At 38.8% G+C, this 19224-nt stretch overlaps 1 protein-coding gene across 1 annotated transcript in view; it reads right to left on the bottom strand.

Annotated features, from left to right (window-relative positions):
• Positions 1–9527, bottom strand: part of LOC310724412 (gamma-aminobutyric acid receptor subunit pi) — a 54108-nt gene extending 44581 nt beyond the window's left edge. Inside the window, exon 1 of the mRNA XM_083538430.1 lies at positions 9137–9527. The gene's annotated coding sequence lies outside the window, so the exon portion shown is untranslated. The remainder of the gene's footprint in view (positions 1–9136) is intronic.
• Positions 9528–19224: the final 9697 nt, after the last annotated feature.

Below are 19224 nucleotides of genomic sequence, written 5' to 3'. Positions count from 1 at the left end.
ATTTTTCAAAGACCACCATCACCAACACTAATTGAGGGAATATCTTCTGGAAGTTTGTTGTTCATCGCTACAGTTCCAGAGAATCTGTGCCAAAAGAATCTATGCCAAGGCACACTGAAACTGTTCTAGCATTATGCCTTATGATGTTCAGAACCATTCCTGCAAAATTCAACATAAAACAATCACAACATATCCTTTTATTTGTCTCCCTTTCCTACATCCCTCTATTATGTTATCCAAATCCTTACATGTCTTGGTCTATTTTACAATGGCAATGTGGCTTCTACAGGCTAATTACCCACAGATATGTAATTAAAACAATGGATAGGGGTCTAGAACTGACATTGTGATTACATCCTCACAGTTTATCCACTATACAAATTCTACCTTTCTAAAAAAAATAACTAAAATGCTTAAAGGTATTTAATCATATCCTATGGCTTTTACAGTAAGCAAATCTCAACCTAATTGAAGACCTAGCTGAAATTTAGCAGTTTATTACATGATGTTTCCAACACCTACTGAAAGAATATCATTTTCAAGAATGGTTCAGTTACTGATGTACAGAAGGGGTGAATACTGAATGCTGAAGCTGTTCTATAAGTGACATGTCTGTATTTACACTATATGGTAATAAGTTTTGGAACACCTTACTTTTCCAGCCATGTGTGGTTCATCCCCAAACTGTTGCTACAAGGTTGGAGACACAGTTGTACAGGATATTTTTGGAAGTGGTAGCTTTAAACTTTCCTTTCACTTAAACTAGGAGACATAAAGCTGCTTTATTTGAGTTCAATGAAGATATGATTTACATGGTTTGGAATGCAGGATTTTGAATAGCCTGCTTTATTTATTTTATTTAAAAAAACTTTATTGAGCCGAGAGGAAAATTGTTGTTTTTTTTCATGTCCCAGTGATGTAGGAAGCTGGGGTCCGAGCACAGGGTCAGCCATGTTGCAGTGCCCCTGGAGCACAGACGGTTAAGTGCCTTGTTCACGAAGCCCAAAAGAGGCTTGGACCCCTGGCCTTCAGATTAGTAACCCCGAGCCTTAACCACTGAGCTTCCACCATTCTAGTAGAATAGCATGTTCAAAAAGCACATACAAATCTTATGGCTAAGTGTAAACAAACTTTTGTCCATATAGTGTATGTGTGTATGCTTTAGGCTACTCTGAGCAGATCTCACTGTCAGGTGAGACACACTGTAGCACCTGTTTTCAGTCTGCCCAAACCTGCAATAACAAAGACACATATTACTCACCTAAAGTGCATCCTTCTTAGTTAATGCTTACTCAATGTACATATAATTTTATTCTATCAGCTTATTTAACTTGTGCCTAATTTCATAATTAAATTTTTCTGTTATTCTTCTGAAAAGAGAGAATGAGAGTACACATCATTTGGTAAAAATAAGTATTCAACTTCTACTTTGCACTCTGTTAACTTTAGCTTAATTTATCTTACTTTGTTCTTAGACACTGAACTAGCACGAGGATTTCTTATGGAAACAGCAAAGCAGCTCTGTAAGGCACTCTGGATATGAGGTTTTGCTGCAGGCTAAATTAATTCATTAATGATTAGGAACTTCTTTATTCTTGTAAAGGTTGCAGTGGATCAGAACCCTATTCTGGGTACACTAGGTGTGAGGTGAAAATACATCTGTGGATGGCACATCAGTCCACAACGTGCACTATACACGTATAGACATTCACACACACACACACACACGCACGCACGCACGCACACTCATTTACTTCTACAGGCAATATAAAGTAACTGGCATGTTTTGGCCAGCGGGAAGAAGCCACAGAAAAGAAAAAAAAACCCAACAACACAGACAGAACAACATGTGAAACAACACAAGAACACAAATCTCAATTTTTGATTAAACACTGGAGCTGTGATGCAGTTGTTGCTAGTATCCTAGTGGCACAGATGTTTAGCTTTTTGCTTATCCATTATTAACAAAATAAATAAAGTAAGCTTTAAGAAGTTCTGGAAGGGTGTTATATGTCATGGATCTGCTTTATGGATTGATCAAACATTGGAACAGTGAAGAAAGTCTCAAAATCCAAGAGATAAAAAAAGGGATTGCCTCACAATGACATGACTTGATTTCACATGTCACTTGATCTACAAATGCAACACTAAAAACAATGCTATTATTGGCTTTATTAGCTAACATTTTGTTAAAATGACAAAAATTATTCACAAATTTAATAACAACTCACAGATTTTTTTAAGTCCTATACAATAATTTTACTCTCCACTTTCAAGTCAAGTCAAGTCAAGTCAAGAAGCTTTTATTGTCATTCAACCATGTATAGCTGATGCAGTACACAGTGAAATGAGACAACGTTCCTCCTGAACCCAGGTGCTACATAAAACAACATAAAACAACAGTAAACAACAGTCACAGAACAGAAGAACACAGGGCCAGGAACTAAGATCCTCACCACATAAAGTGCATGTGTGCAACTGGTGCAAACAGTGCAAAGACATCACAAGACAGTGCGAGACAACACAGGACAGTGCCGGACAATACAAAATACACAAAATATAAAAATAAAAACAACAATAGCTCCGCCAATAAAAAACGGTCGTAACAAAATAAGGTGCACAGTAGCAGAAAAATGTAAACAGAGAAATGTAAACAATTGTGCAATTCTACAATAGCAGCAATCAAAAATAAAGTGATCAGTGACCAAAGGATTTGGACAGAATATTGTGCAAAGAGAGCAAGTCCCGGAAGATCAGCAACAAACAACAAACGGCATGTAAACATTATTGCGACAATGAAAGGTGTAAATGGTGTTGAAACCTGGGTGTGCGAAGTGTATGTGTGTTGAGTCCGGTTGTACAGATCAGTCACACAGTTGTGTGTAAGTGTGTGTGTGTGTGAGTATGTGTGTGTGTGTGAAAAACCATAATACCTTTCTTACCTTTCTTACATTTTCGGTCCATTCTGTAAGTCTGTCTGTGTACAAATTCAATCCTATTTTATTTATAATGCCTTGGGCCAAACAATACTGTTAACACAATTCCACTAGAACAGCCAAGCATGAACTCTGACCACTTCCCTGAAACAGAATTGCTGTAGTGCTGTTGGATATTCTTGTGGAGGAATATAGAGGTCAGTAGGTCCTTCTCAGGTTTACTCAAATGATTCCACCAAGCTTGAGGAATAATGAAGTGTTTAGCAGCCATTCTTATAATCCTGACAGCAAAACTATGTGTATACACACACACACACACACACACACACACACACACACACACACACACACACACACACATACACACACCCACAGTAAGAAGCATAAATGCGTCATGCACACATTATATTATTAAGCTCAAGTAGTTACAATATGAATTTCATTCATTTAATTATTCATTTAGGCGCATGTTTGTATACGAGCCCTGCAGGCCCAAGCAAATGCTTTGTATCCATTTGCTCAAGCTGAACACAACAACCTGCTAAGTTATAGCATGCCTCCAAACGCTCCACCATAATACCTCATTGTGCAGTGTAAAGCTAATTATTGTCCCATGCTGCTTAAATGCACAATTTACACTGATTTTGCCATCTGTTATGGCACACAGTGCTGCTGGCTGATTCTTGCTACTAGTGTTTGCCAATCTATCCACTGCAAATCCTGTATATTTATACAATAAAGCATATACACACACACACACACACACACACACACACACACACACACACACACACACACACACACACATTATAATCTCCATGGAGTTCAATCATATCAGACTCTGAGCCTGGGAAATGCAAATCATCACAAAGGCTCAGGGGAAATCCATTGTGGAAAAACACCTACTATGCCAGAGACTCTACCAGTGTTTATACAGCCTCAATCTAACATTCTCCACCAATGATACATGTCTAATATCTTTCATATACTTTTTTTTGCCACAAACCTCTGGATCTTGATGTTTGCAGTCTGTTTTGCTTTCTGCACTTTCATTTGTCTCTTTGAGCACAGGACAGAATGAACTTTTTTGGAATATAATACAGACCCTGGATTAAAAACGGTACACAGCATAACATTTTGTTTAATACAGTTGGTGAATAAATGGGAAATTTGTGTGTATTTGGTGACATTTAACGGAAAATAAGTCTGTTTTCAACATCAGTCAACTGCTCTCTTTCTACGGACGTCTTGGTCATGTTTCACAATTAATTGTACCAGACATTCTAATGGAGGTTAGAGAGACTTCATATGATGCAGAGGATTTTATATGAATTAAAATCTAAAATGTTTTTATTTTAAGTAAAAACAAAAAGTCTTTAGATGTAGTGGAATCCAGCTAGAAGTGCTTGATGAAACAGAATCTAAAATACTTATATCTGTCAGGCGTAAGTGAGCGAGGCGGAAGCCGAGGCACAGCAAACAGACTTTAATGCACACTAAACAAAAGCAAACGCTGGAAACACAGAACGCACTCAGAGTCCAAACACAAACAATAACGGACAACGGAGTGGTGTGAGTGAGGCGTTTACATAGTTGTGAGGGTGATGAGGAACAGGTGTGTGAAATCAGTATGATGGCGAAGCGCTCCGGGCGGGCGGGGCGCGCACAGGAGAAGAAGCAGGGTGATCCCTGACAATATCCAGGAAAATTTGAAAGATTTTTTATATATAGTCTTTATATAAAAGGTCTTTATTCATTATATGAAGAGGTCTATATTTCTTCTATATTTATTTCAATAAACATTGTGTACTGTACACAACTGTGTATGTTTACAAATAAAAACTTTAAATCTTGAATCTTATGAACATCATAGTAATGAAATATTTTCCTATATGCAATAAGTCAACTTATTAAAAGTTATGAGCCTTGAATAAACCAGATGTGTCAGGTGTCCCACTGGGATTAGGGTTTCCAGCAAAAGGTGATAATGTGGGATACAGAAATTGAATAACTGATCAAGAAATCTGTAGAGAATCTTTATAAACAAGTTACAGGGATTGGTCATGCATTCTTTATAACCTTTAATCAAAAAATATATAGTCTTAAATGACCCTGGTCTAGCCATGTGAACAAAAGCTTTCAGCATTAGCAGGAAAGCATAAAGCAGAAATGGATTCATTTATACATTCTCACATATGGAGAAATTGGTAGGTTGCCGAAAACCATACAACTTGAAAGAACCAGACAAGGACACAGGGAATGCGCCCTGCTACACCAGCACATGCCTGCTAATGCAATTAAAAAAACATCTTCATAATAGCAAATGTGAAAAATATATCAGCATATTAAAAATAGGTCAGCACATCAACTCAAAACTACCAAATCCTGTATAGGACATTTGACCTTCATTTGACTCTGTCATTATCCCCTTGATCAAAGTGTTTAATTCTAAGTTAAACCAACGTGCTTAGCCCCTCAAACAGACAAGCCTTCTCAGTGACCCTTCTTTAAATAATTAAAACGACACCTCATCCACACTGTGTGTAGGGAAACCATTTGGTATTCTCCGCACCATGAATGGCAAACTATGTTAAAGTATCAAAGCTTCCAATTCTGTATCCTGTATTCTTTGTGTAACAGAACAGATATCTTAGTTTGGGCATATAATGGAGAAAAGGGAATTCAAAGGGCCCTTGAAAAAATTTTATTCAGTCAGCTTGGAAAAAGAGTTAGATGCATGAACTGGCTAATAATCCAGACCACATCTAAAGCATCAGTCAAGCTCCAAGTCCCAAAAGATCATGCTTGCCAGCTGTTCTCAAACTGTGGAATACACTAAAGGCATATGAATTATGGAGAAAAACGCTTTTTTGAGCCTTTCTGTCAGCTCCAACCAGTCTCTGTTAAGCTCCCTCATCAACAAAACCTTTCTGATCACAAAATGACTGCAAGTAGAGGTTTTTTGTTTTTCACACCACAAAACACCTTCGTGAAGAGACTCTTGTGCATGAAAATCTCATGAGATCAGCAGTTTCTGAAATACTCAATCCGTGCCAGAAAGTCTAAACTACTGAGATCAAGTTTTTCTATGATTTTGATATTTGAAATGAACATTACCAGCAGGTCTTGACCAGTATCTCCATGATTTCTCTTACACAATGCCATGGCCACATAATTGGCTGATTGAATAAGTGCATGTGTACCGGTGTTGTATAAAGTAGATAGTAAGTGTACTAAGTTTATTTTAAATATAAATTATATGCAATTAAATATCACATTTTCTACACACAATAGCAATTGTTTTACTCAGAATGGACAGAAGTCCATAAAAAGAGACTAGATAAACATGGATGACAGTGCTAACTCCTTAAGGGCAAAGTGATTAAGTGTGAATTTAAATTGAGTTTGCAGATGAGCTTTTGATTATTTTTGCACCAGTGGCAAGCTGCATGGCTACTTTGTGCTATCTGAACTGTGGGGCACAACACCACCTAGTTTTTAATTTGTGCACTGTTTGAGCAGCCTCTTTTTGCTTTTCGCCTGAGTGCTTACGGCCTAAATACTCATAATTAATAGTCAATCTCAAGCTGTTGTTGGATTAATCATTGCTTCCTGACGAGTTGAGCTGTTGACTTGCTATGTACCTTCTGCTTTCTGGAAGTCTTTCAGTAAAGTATAGTAGTAATTACAGCCTGTCTCTCAAATCAAGGTTGAATGAGCAAGGGGAATATATATTTATATAATCTAGAGCCATAATTCTCTTTCTATGTCTTTTATTAAAACTTCTTTCTTCCACACTTTCTCCTAACTTTTACTACATCTCTATCCCTAAAATGTTGTTGACATTCTCACTGTAATAGTATAAAACATAATAGTGTTGTTTTTTTTTTGACAGTCTCTAATCTGCTGAGGTCTGCTCTGCATATTGGCAATGGCTAAATATAATGCAAACAAGCAATGTGACAATATATTTTATATAGGGCTGATGATATAGACAAAAATCTTACATTTTCTGTAAAACAGATGTAAATTATATATTTTTTTTTTTACAAAATAATGCATGCATTCCTGGCTGCTTTTTGAAAAACATAACATTGTAAAAAAAAAGGACCAATAAGAATATAAAATAATGTCAGTATGAACTAAATATTAAAAACACTCGATTCAACTTATTGAATCAAATGACAAATTCAAGTTCCTCAACCTTTAACTAGTGCCTGTTCTGTGTAGAATGCTACACTACGCCATGTTTGATATTGGTTTTGCCACAGCACTCTTCTTCTTGCACCTAGTTTTGTTCTTAGTAAGGTAAATCAGCTTCCAAAAAGTGTCTTAATTACACATGCAAAATAGAAAATATGAATTAATAGATAGTTTTAGATTAGTTTTTCGTTCTATGTTATGTATTACCATATTGCACATATTTCACCTTAACTGTTAATTTCTGTAAAGCTGCTTTGAGACAATGTCTGTTGTGAAAAGCGCTATAGAAATAAACTTGACTTGCACATATCTCTATATTTGAAGGTTTTTGACAATTATCTAGGTCTTGTGTGGATGCTCATATAAATGATTTGCAAACAAATCTGTATATATCCAGCTTGATAAATGAGAACCACTGATTGTCGTCTACTAAATCAGATTTTTATTCAGTCTGATTTTTGATCCCTGATGTGTTCGTTTACTGCACTCATTTTATGCATATGACTCCCTGTGTCAAGTGTACATACTACAAAGATAATAAACATACTGTATTTATCTATTTATTATGAATGTTGCCATGTACTGTACAGAGGGAATACATTCTAGTTACATAATTTATGTTTGTTTATTCAGTTTCACAATGTTTGACACCTAATAAACAAAATGTGTTTTTCCCTGTATATGTATGTAACCATGTGAATGATTCAGGTTACAGCCCTTAAATACAGGTTTAAAATTGGCATAGCTTTCATACCTATTCATACCTGATTTCTTATTAAATCAGACATAATCCAAATGCACCAATCTTACTCTTAGGATTTTGGTTTTTTTTCCCTTGAATTTAGTTTAAATTTCTATAGTTATGTATAAAACGCAACCTCCAATAAGGGTACAAGCCTGGACACAGGCACAACCCTGACATATGCACGTGTGTGTGCACAAACACACACACACACACACACACACACACACACACACACACACACACACACACACACCCCAAATTGATCTGGGTAAGACTGGTAAATTCTGGGATTTCAGAAAAACATGCAAACGTCTGCCTTTTTGATGATAAAAGTCAGTTCACCCTTTTTCAGCAGGTTTATTCAAATCCAATCCTGCTTTTAATGTCATGCTCAGCCGAGATTCACAAAACCAAACACTTAAGAGCTGATACGGATATATCTGTAGAAGAAAAAAGTCGTATAAACAGTATATTATTTCCACAATCCTTTTTTTTTTTTTTTTTACATATTATTCTTTTAGTAAACTGTATGCTTGAATGAAATAATTAGTTGACAGAAGAGAAAGACTGTAATTAATACACTTTGGATTTTTTATAATACAGGAAAATAATTCACTGACAGGTATTATAATAATAATAATAATAATAATAATAATAATAATAATAATAATAATAATAAAACATTGTATAAAGATGTATTCACAAACACACACACACACACACACACAAAGACTCATACATTTGACTGCATAACACAATTTACCCATTTCTGTCAGTGAAAACCCTCAAGAGTGTTCAGTCTGGCCATGTTATTGCCCACTCACAGCCATAAATCAGAGAAAACAAAAACATGTGGGATGTAACTCAGTGTTTCACAACACAATTCGCAATCATATTTTATGTCCCAGGAGAATATGATTGATAAGTCATGTACCACCATGGCAAATAAGGCAAATATCTAATATAACACGGTGATATTCACTTTTATTGCATCCATCCATACTGATTACACTGAGATAGAACATTTCTGAGTGATACAGTATATGAACTCTGCATGCGCACACTGAGCAGACGCCAAATGATCATGCAGCAACTATAACATTATCATCCGCCCAAACTTATTTCCTATAACATGCATGCACACATTCCGTCACACTGTTTATATTCAACAAAATTGTTAATATTAGTAATCATATGAATAAGAATTAAAGGCAAAGGTAAAGCTACGTGTGTTGAGCGATCTGCAGCTTACCCGTGATGCCGTTTCGAAGCGCGCATTTCTGTCTGAGATAGATATACACTATGTGTGCACGCGCTGCCGGAGAGACAGTCGCCGCGCGCTTCCCTTCGATTCGGAGCAAAAGCAGCAAATGGCGTCGCACGCGCTCCTCCGCCTCGCTGAGTTGCCTGTCGTTCAACTGGGCGCCCAGGCACGTGCGCCGATTCCGCGCGCCTCCACGTGCACCTGCGTCTCCACTGCTGAAACTTCCTCCAGACTGCACCAAACAGTGTCGTGTCCTATAAAACACTTACTATCTATCTATCTATCTATCTATCTATCTATCTATCTATCTATCTATCTATCTATCTATCTATCTATCTATCTATCTATCTACTTTTGTCTTTCTTTCTGACTGTCACTCATGTATCTCTCTCTCTCTCTCTCTCTCTCTCTCTCTCTCTCTCTCTCTCTCTCTCTGTGTGTGTGCGCGCGCGCGCGTGTTTCACTCTACCTCAGGTGCACTTTACTTATTACTGACCATAGCCCATCTGTTCCTCCAAGCCTCTAACATATGTAATATAAACATAGACGACCACAGAACTGGTATATATCATTCTCAACGTATTAGTTATATCTGATATAACAATGTGTTTTAGAGCATTGTTGCAGGGATTTCTTTAAATGACAAGCCTACAACAGCTTTAACGTCAGAGACAGTTACTAATGAAGGGCTACAGGATAATTTGCATAAACTGTCCGTGAATAAAGACCACATACAAGGTGAACTAACAACGTAGGTGTTTGTTAAAAAAAAGTAAATGCAGCCTCCATAATACTCAGAGTTGAGTTATGTGCCTGTAGTGAGATTTGATACGGAAACTGCAAAACTGTTCTTGTGTGATATTGGCTTGAGTAGGGAGCAGTGTTAAGACCGCAGCTGCCTGACTGTTTCTGACACAATGTGTCACACTGAAATGTATGCTAATGGCTGTAAATACCACAATATTGCCTTGACCATTCTACATTTTCCTAGGCTTACAGGCCATGGTCTAGACACTTCTGAAAAAGCTCATGAAAAAACTCAAGAAAACAAAACTCAAATCAGGAATATTCTGTAAAATTCTGATATGTACTAGAACAAACAAGATAATATATGCTGTATGACAAAAGATATGGAAAAACAAATGGCTTATACTGTAATTGCCCACAAAGGAAGTGACCTTCATCAGGCTAACCAGGATGAACATATGAATTCATCCTAATTCCTAAAGTGGGTATCATTGATTCTAAGCAGCTCTAAAGTGTCATGGATCAGTCAATCCCAAAAAAAAAAAACAGTTTGGTCCACTGTTTCTGCACTGCTCCTGGGTAAGAAAAATTAATTCAGCATTATGTTTTTTTGCTACACCACAGAACTCATGCCAATCATTTTTTACTAGCCTGGTTCTTAGGAGCACCAAATCCCCTTTCATTTCAATGCAACACTTAAAAAATTCATGCCTTTTTAAAATGGATGTGCAAGAGATAAAATGTTATTTTTTGTGTTATTTGGTTTACCCAGTGTTGTGGAATTCCAGGTCTAAAACACTCAACAAGGAACATTCATATATTCAAAAACTATAATGTGTGAGACTCAGGAGTGAATGGTATTAGAGAGTTATGTTGTCTGCCAAGTTTAATTTAGCAGAAACACCAAATTAAAGTTGATGCCAAATGATGCCTGTATGCCAAATGATGCCTGTAATAATTGTAAGTGGTATTCTTGGAAAGTGTTAAGGAACAGTAGTAACTCACCACAAAGCAGATGACCATTAAAATTCACAGTATGGATCCACTTAATGCTAAATTGCATGATGCAAATAAGTTGCCAAAACTATGCTGATTCCAAAGCTGAAGTGTTTCCAATTTCCACTGGCATAATTATCACCACAAAGACTTTGGGACTTTGGGGTACACACAGCCGATGTGTCATTTGCTGAGGATAGGACCATACTCAGTCGGCTCTCAAGGGAGTCGACTGCTTGCATTGTAGCCGTACGGCTCGGGCCCCACTCTTGCCCAGGCAAAGCGCTGCCAGATTTCGTGGAGTTTGCAAAAGGATTTGACAGAAGGCATGGAGATGGGCACGTCCCTTCCTCCTGCCTCACCTGCTGGGTCTAGGGCTCACTCCCTGGGGGAAGCACAAACATCGGCAGGTTTCTTTCCCCGGCATGCGCGTCACTCCACATTTCTTCCTCTGAGGAGGCAGAGATTATATAAACTAGCGAGCCCACAGACTTTTCTCAGCCTGTGCTGTGCAAGGAGCTGCTGGAGGTAGTAACATGGACCGTGTCCAAGCTCAAGCTAGCTTGGACAGACGAGAAGCGGAAGCAGCCTTCTGCGTCACAGCCTTTTTCCCCCGGATCTTTTTCCCCGGATCCTTTCTGAAAAAGGATGGGGGGGTTGCATCCAATTCTATATCTACGCTTCTTAAACCACTCCCTTATGGGGCTCAGTTTCAGGATGCTCACTCCTAAGCAGGTCGTGTTTCAGATCAGGTCCGAGGACCAGTTTGTCACAATATATCTAAAGAACACTTCCACATATCCATCCTTCCTGCTCACATGAGGTCCCTGAGGTTTGCTTTCAAGGGTGAAGCTTACCAATAATGGGTCCTCCCGTTTGGCCTGGCACTCTTACGCCGCACCTTTACAATGCATGGTTAACACTGCTCAGGCTTCAGGGCATAAGCATTTGGAATTATATATACGATTGGTTGATATTAGCTTTATCGGAGCTTCTGGCAGTCCTGCATCGAGATGTCGTTCTAGCCTCTATGAAGGAACTGGGGTTAAGACTAAACACCAAAAACAGTGTGCTTTCTCCATTGCAGAGAACCACCTTCTTAAGTGTGGTAGGGGACTCGTCTATTATTCGGGCACAGCTGTCGCCCGCTCTGATGGAAGCTATCCTTACGACAGTCAAGAGAGAGAAAAGGTCTGTCACTCACTGTGAAGCAGTAGCAGAGGTTGTTGGGACTCGTGGCAGCAGCATCCAGTGTGATTCCACGCAGTCTTCTGCACATGAGACCCCTCCAGTGGTGGTTTAGAGACAGAGGTTTCTCCCAAAAGGGTAATCCACTCCAAGCCCGCCAAGCCTTAAATATGTGAAAAGAACTTGCGTTTCTGTCTCAGGGCCCCATCCTGGGAGCTCCTTGTCATCGCGTTATGCTAATGATGGATGCATCCCTCACGGGGTGGGAAGCAGTCATGAGGGGCCGCTTTGCCCAAGGTCGGTGGACCAAGCTACCCAGAGATGCTGGCTGTGTTTCTGGCCCTGAAACACTTCCTCCTAGACCTGAGGGATCGCCATGTGCTGGTCTGTGCAGACAGCACATCGGTGGTCTCTTACATCGACTACCGGGGGGTCTCAGATCTCGCCCCCTATACAGGCTGGCACAGCAGTTTCTTCTGTGGTCCAATTGGAGAGCAGATGCCTTTTGAGGCAAGGGCCGAGGCCCGGGGAATGGAAGCTCCACCCCAATTTGGTGGAGGGGATATGGCGGAGGTCTTACAGAGCACAGGTGAAACTGTTTGCTACTCAAGAGACATTGCACTGTCCCCTCTGGTTCTCCCTCACTCACCCAGCCCCCTTAGGACTAGACGCCATGGTACAGATGTGGCCAAAGCTACGCCTGTACGCCTTTCCCCCTCCAGCTGCTCCTGGGAGTTCTGGAGAGAGTTTGGCAGACCATAGTTCACGGACTTGATGGCCCTCCTCAAGGAACCTCTTTGGGAAATTTCTCCCAGGAGGGATCTCCTCTCCCAGTACTCTGGTTTCCCCCTGCCCAGAGTTATGGGGGCTGTGGCTGTGACCCCTGAGTGGGAACAGTTGATAGCAGCTGGTCTCTTTCATGAGGCAATTGAAACCATCCCCCAATCCAGAGCTCCCTCTTTGAGAAGGTCGTATGCTGCTAAATGGCGCTTGTTTTCTGCATGATGTGAGCACCATTAATTGTACCTAGTCAACTGCCTGGTTGGTACAGTACTGGAGTTCCTGCAGGAACAGCTTGCCGCAGGGTTGGCTCTTTAACCCTGAAGGGTTACGTGTCCAGCTTTTGTGCTCTGCTTGCAGGGCAGTCGCTGAATAGAAACCCTTGGTGACACGTGATGCACCCGGAGGCTGAGACACGGGACGCAACCCAGAGTGCCTGTGTGAGACTTGGCCATCGTGCTGGCGGCTCTGTCTAAGCCCCCACTTTAAGCCATTGTCCGAGGTGGCCCTTAGGTTACCTCAAACCAGGGTATATACCTAGCGTGCCCGTGGCTCCTCCATAACCTGTCATGCTGCAGGCATTCTCCCCTCCTCCTTTTCAGCCCCTGACCAGGAGAAACAAACCAACTGCATACTTCAACAGGACGAGTCCATGGAGAAAGTCGGAGCAGCTGTTTGTCTGCTATGGCTCCTATAGCCAACAAGCAGACTCTCAGTAGGTGGATTGTGGATGCTATTTCATGAGTCCTCTGGTCTCCCCACTCTTTTTGGGGTCATGGCTCATTTCTCTTGGAGTGTGGCGGCCTCTATGGCCTGGTCTGCTGGAATTCCACTCCAGGACATTTAGAACACTGCTGGCTGGTCCACCCCGCTGACCTTCGTCAGGTTCCTTAAGATTAGAGCCAATTCGGGCTCCTCTGTTCTGCGCTCTGGATGTGCTCTCACACACTAGGCAAGGACTGGTCAGTGTGGCATGACTGGACACTTGTTCCCAAAGCATTTCAATGCAGCTCTATACGTACATAACCTAGAGAGGTTTGCGATTGGTGGATGACAGGAGAACATTAGCTGCATGACTGCACTGTGCCAAGTGCACAAACATGTTTAGATGAGTTTGGTGTAAAAGAACTTGACTGTCCCACACAGAGCTCTGACCTGACCTCCATCAACGCAGAGCACAGAGCCCTTACCTAAACCCTAAACAACTTTGGGATGAACTGAAACGGAGACTGCAAGCCAGGTCTTCTTATCCAACATCAGTGCCTGACCTCACACATACTCTGCTGGATGAATGGACAAAAATTCCCACAGAAATACTCAAAAATGTTGTTGAAATCCTTCCCAGTAAAGTGGAAGCTGTTATACCTGCAATGGGCGGGACAAACTCCATATTAATGTATTTAGAATGCCATTTCCATGCAAATGTAATTGTCAAGTGACCGAATACTTTTTCCATATGATGTAGCTTCTAACAAGTGCTGTATTTAAGTATAAGTTCTTAAAATTTTTAAGTTGTAAACATAAACCCATTATTTTAGCACTCACTAAAATCAACATTCCTCATCAATAGAGTTTAACTGAATATTTAACTTTTAGCAGCACAGATCAAGACACGCCTCTCATTAATAGTCTTGGCACCACACACAGCTCTGCAAAACCCAGTGCAACGCATAATTAACTGGTACTGTGTTTTACACAAGACCTCATCATAGAAGTGATATCTTTTTAGAAATATTTGATAGATAAATATCTGTTGTGTGCATCACTGTAGAGCAGTTTACTGTTCTTTGCTTGATTATTTTTTTTATTTTGAGTAACTTACTGGCAGTATGTTATTGCTGCAATTCAAATTTCCAGCATCATTACTGCATTTTTAATGTATGTTTACAGCATTGGTGGGCTGTCAGGGCTAGCAAAGCTTTCTCTGCTGGCCTAAACACTATTTGAAGCACCGACCTACATTTACAACCTAAATTCTAATATTTGTTTCATGAAATTGTATGAATTTATTTCAAGTCAAGTTAAGTCAAGTTTATTTCTATAGCGCTTTTCACAACAGACATTGTCTTAAAGCACCTTTACAGAAATCAACAGTCAAGGTGAACAGTGTGCATTTATCCCTGAGGAGCAAGCCGTGGAGATTTCCAACAGTTTATTTTCTTCATTTCGTAGCGTTTCTCTTGGCTGCACTGCTTTCAGTATGTATATGTGGATGTTACATTTTTGTCCAATCAAATTTCAGCCTCTATGTGCTGCCATGTCTATCTAATCTGCCCAGGGCCTTGAAAGTCATTACTGCTGGCGTTTTTACCATAGTCTTCTTAAAAATTTGCTCTGTTTCTTTAACCAATTAGATTTCAAATTTGCCTCACAGAAAAACTTCAGCATTTTTCCATCCTCCGATTGGTTGGTCAGATAGAAACTGTTACAGCCATGTTCAACTGGCAAAACACATCTATAGCACTCTGCACACATTAATACATCTGAGTTAGACTTTTTCTTGTGTACAGAGTAAGAGAAATTGATTTGGTTTCGGACATATTTAAAAATAATTTTTTTAGAAAAGCTAGACATCATGAGGAGAGGTCGGCCAACCCCAAAGCTAGCTAGCTTTTCTCGGCCTCGGATTTGTGCTCCACTTCCAGACTAGTGAAAACAAGCTCTACCACTGGATTATGGCCTCTGAGGAGTGGTGCAAATTTTATGCATCTCTGGTGAGTAGGTTGTATTTTAGTTACATTTTTATGTTTTTGTCATGTTATTAGACAAATATTGATTCTGAACTGCTACAGATGATTTAGGTGGCACAGTTGTGGTTGTAATTTAGAGGTTTGGTAAAATTTAACAAAATGGTATTCACCCTCGATATGCCTCTCTCTCTGTAATGCCACGCGTTGTTATATTGCAATTTTTTGTATAGTGTTAATGGTTTCTATAATTGTGACGTGATAGTGGTGGTATCAAGAGGCTGATTAAGTTAGGTAAGTCCCCACTGAAGGCCCAGGTACCAAATGCACGGCCCGCCACTGGTTTACATTAATAGAACATTGTATTTTATTCATAAACAGAGTACAAAACTGTATTTTTCACAAGACCCCTTCACTCATTTACTTTACTGCTTTATTCTGGGTAAGGGTGCAGTGGATCCAGAACCTTTTCTGGTAGCACTAAGTGAAAGGTGGGACAATTCTTCCTGGGTGGAATGACAGACTTTTGCATGTCTCTCTCTCTCTCTCTCTCTCTCTCTCTCTCTCTCTCTCTCTCTCTCTCTCTCTCTCTCTCTCTCCCCTGTGTCTCTCTCTCTTTGTGTCTCTTTCTTTCTTTCTTTCTTTCTTTCTTTCTTTCTTTCTTTCTTTCTTTCTTTCTTTCTTTCTTTCTTTCTTTCTCTCTCACTCACTCACTTACTCTCTCTCACACACACACACACACACACACACACACACACACACACACACACACACACACACACACACAGACACAAAAAAAAAAAAAAAATCAGTGAGAAAACCCATGCAAACATGGGGAGTAGATGGAAAATTCCAAACAGGCAGAAATCCCAAGTTCAAACCGAATCACTGACCCTGAAATTCTGGAAAGGCACAGCTACTCAGTACTACATAGTAAAAATGCATAAAAACAGTGTAGTTCTTATCTTTATTCAAATCAAAAACAAACTTTAAATGGCAAAGTACTCTAATATATCTAGAAAATTTTAAATTAAAATCAACTTAACACAAATAATAAAATAAAAGTAAAGCATAGTTGAACATAAATATATTCTGTATTCATATGACTAAAACAGAAAAATATGTAGAGTGTGGGCAAGATTATGGCAGGTAGGAAAGACAGTCAACTGAAGGATGACAACAAGGTACACAGAAGCCTGAACATGGTGCAAATCAAACCCTGACAACATACAAAATCAATTAAATAAGAAGTAAGCTGCTTTATTTATATATAATATATATAAAGATGATGATGAGAGGGTCACATCATCCTTGATCCAAGAGCCTAGGTCTTCTGCATCCTTAACAAAAACAAATACGGATTTAAATTGCTCTAATGTACTGCAATCATTCAGCAGTGTTAAATATGTCTATAATTAGACAGGGAAATTTCAACAAGTTTTAAGCTGAGATCAATATACCATTTCAGCCTAGGGGATGCTAATGTTCACAGAGTAGTCAGTCATTTAAAAGTTTGTTTGTTAAAGTCAAAACTAAATCCATCTTTTATATTCAAACCATGTCCATGTCTAAAAAAACTGTGATAATGTTTTAAATGAAATCTGACTCCAGACATATTAAGCTAAGGCTTAAGCACAGATGTTGCTTGAACACCGAAAAGTTTATGCTAGAAAATAAACATTATGAATTGATAGACAATGATCTCTCTCTATCTTCTCTACAGAAACTGGGGCACTACAGAGACCAGAGTTTCTCCTCTGCATGTAAATAAAAATGACAGTGGCCCCAAAGTTTAAAGAACTTTACTAAATATTGCAGGATGTGTTCATTGATCTTGCACTTAAAGCAGAGAAAAACACAATAAATGGTTCATGATTGCAAAATTCTTATTAGAGTGATGTGTTATCTATGTCTAAGAGTTTTTCAGCTCATTTCACATTCAGCTTCTGAAGACACTTGTGAGAATTTAGAGCTTCTCTGTGTTCACACTGTACACCATATCACCTGAAATCTGAAGCTCCCAAGACTCTCTCCACAGAATCAATTCCTCCAACCTCTAGCATATTATGTTTGAACCTCATCAATCTCTTGCTCTGTTCTCCTATTCAACTATTGATGATTTTCTTCACCTGTCTCATATCTAGCTTTTTAACATCTCCTCCTCCTCCCAGAGCATCTCGGTCTATTGTATTATGCTGGTTCCATCCTGTCTTTAATCTCCTCTATCCCTGTCCCTGGCACTTCTCCAATATTCTCTGCTGACTTCCAATCTGGCATTTTGTTTGCCTCATCTTGCCTCTCTTATTTACCATCCAGTTTGCTTCCTCAGTTCTGTTCATACTCTTTGTATGTGCATTCATTTTCCCAGTAATAGGTACCCGAGTTATTAACTATTCCCCTGTCTTGATTTTAAAAAGATAAAAAAAGAAATATAACTCACAAGGCTGTGAAGAAAAAATATGGCTATATGTAATGCAGGCTTGTACCATATATAAAATAATACTACATGTAATGCATAAAGTCACAGAACTGCATTTTTACAGCACCACAGCACCAATTTTAACAACATTATATTTCTGCAGAAAAAGGTCCCTGCAATTGTACAGTAATAATGTTACTTTAACATTCATGTAGCTAAATGAACCAAAAACAACAAAAACAAAATAATTGATTTAAAAACTGATAAATAAAGAAAAAACAGTGTTATTCTTTAAAATGTCAAAACTCTCGAAACCTATTTATCACAGTAAAATATATCTTTGAATTTTTGTTTTGTTTTTTAATGAGCAGTTGCTTGACCTCTGGTTTAAACTTATATATTTGATTATATATTATATAGAAATAACAAATTGTTACAGTAGCAGTAAATTAAACACATGCACACACAAACATGCACACATGACATGGAAAAAGCTTCCAGCCACAGTGAGTTAAACCCACAATCTTATTTAAATATTCAACTGTTACTCCATATAGCATAATAGATATTTACAGACAACTGAGATTATTGTGATCATTTTAGATTTATAAAATTCTGTTTGGTGCTTTGTTTCATAAAAAATTAAGCAAAACATATATATACGAAATTGTAAGCTGTATTCAACAATATTCTGAAAATGATATTGCTTGCTCTGTTTCGATTTCTCTCTCAATCTCATTCAGCCAAAGGCACAGCATTATCTATTTTCAATATGGCTTTCCCAGTTCCTGGTTTGTTAACACAAGGCAGACACTGATGCATATCTGGAAAAAAAGCTCCATTTTGAAGTCTAGTCCAATGTGAAACCTTCTGTTCTAATGTTCTAACATCTTATATGTCTAAGGTTAACATTTCCACTATTTCTTCCAGATATTCAAATAATATTTTTAATACTCAAAGTAGACTATTTCCAGTATGCTTGAACTTCCTTCATTCTACATTGTACATTACAGGCATGTATTAATGAGTGCTTTCTGGTATAAATCAATATCAGAGCTGACAACATCACTCACTGTCCTATTTGCTTTGAAAATACTGTAGTTTACCAGCCATGTAGCACATGCTGGATAATACTCTGGCCTCTGGAAGAACTCTCAGTGACTCTAACAAAAGCAAAAATCTTAGAAGAAAATTGGTTTTTATATTACTGTGAATTGTCATGGTAGCAGGCATTTGCTATTGTATTGGGAACACCTACC

The sequence above is a fragment of the Silurus aristotelis genome (genome assembly GCF_946808225.1).
Source record: "Silurus aristotelis genome assembly, chromosome: 4".
Classification (NCBI taxonomy): Eukaryota; Metazoa; Chordata; class Actinopteri; order Siluriformes; family Siluridae; genus Silurus; species Silurus aristotelis.
The sequence above is the reverse complement of the archived record's forward strand: the minus strand, read 5'-3'. Positions and strand labels throughout refer to the sequence as shown.